Source organism: Penaeus monodon, chromosome 32 (genome assembly GCF_015228065.2).
Source record: "Penaeus monodon isolate SGIC_2016 chromosome 32, NSTDA_Pmon_1, whole genome shotgun sequence".
Classification (NCBI taxonomy): Eukaryota; Metazoa; Arthropoda; class Malacostraca; order Decapoda; family Penaeidae; genus Penaeus; species Penaeus monodon.
The window spans coordinates 2,013,621-2,014,491 of record NC_051417.1 but is presented as its reverse complement, the minus strand read 5'-3'; positions in this window follow the sequence as shown (position 1 = coordinate 2,014,491).

Here is an 871-nt window from a genome sequence, read left to right as displayed (position 1 = left end):
TGTGCTAGCAACCTGTGGTGCTGCTCTGTCAATATGACTCGGAGTCCTTTGGGCAACATTTGCAGGAGCTTCGAGCCTGCTGGTTTGTGCTGCAGCATCCTCAGATCCCTGACCCAAATGCAACCTCTCTTCAAGGCTATCAAGTCTATGACTGTTTGATCGAGCATGTTCATCTTTTTTTTTCGCTAGTTCATTTATTCTAGCGAGCAATTTGCTCTCGTTTTGGGCTATACGAGTTCTCTGATAAAACTCCTCAATCATAGCCATCTCACCCTCCATTGCAGGAACTGACTCACGAACTAGCCCTGTACTATCAGGGGGAGGTTTTCACTAGACTGACTCCTAGTAGTGGGTTGGTTAGTCGAGTCAACACCTTTCTGCGGCTTTCCTCTCATAGTCATGTTAAAGCCACGGACGTAAATCACTACCTAACAAAGTGGCATGAATCAACTTTCCATGTATACAATATACATGTGGCTTCAAAATCAGCTTAATCCATAAAAATCAACACAGCACTAGCGAGATTCAGTACTTAATGATAGCACTATCCACATTCCAGGCCACAAGAACACTAAAGTTCTCTGCTCTGTAACCATTGAAGCAGCTTTAACAGTCCTTTATTTCACTTATGATATACAAACCGATACTAATCACCTAAGTGAGAACTTAACTAGGTTTACAAGATTGCAAAACACCTGGCAACTTCAGAATACAAATGTTGTAGACAGTTTACATTTAAAGTCTATATTCGCACAACATTGCACAATGCAGAATGTACAATCTGCTGTACAGTTTCCACAATCAAGAGTCAAGTGAAAACAAACGAAGACAGGGGATAGGAAAGAGAGGATGGAGGCAAAGGCAAAGGGGG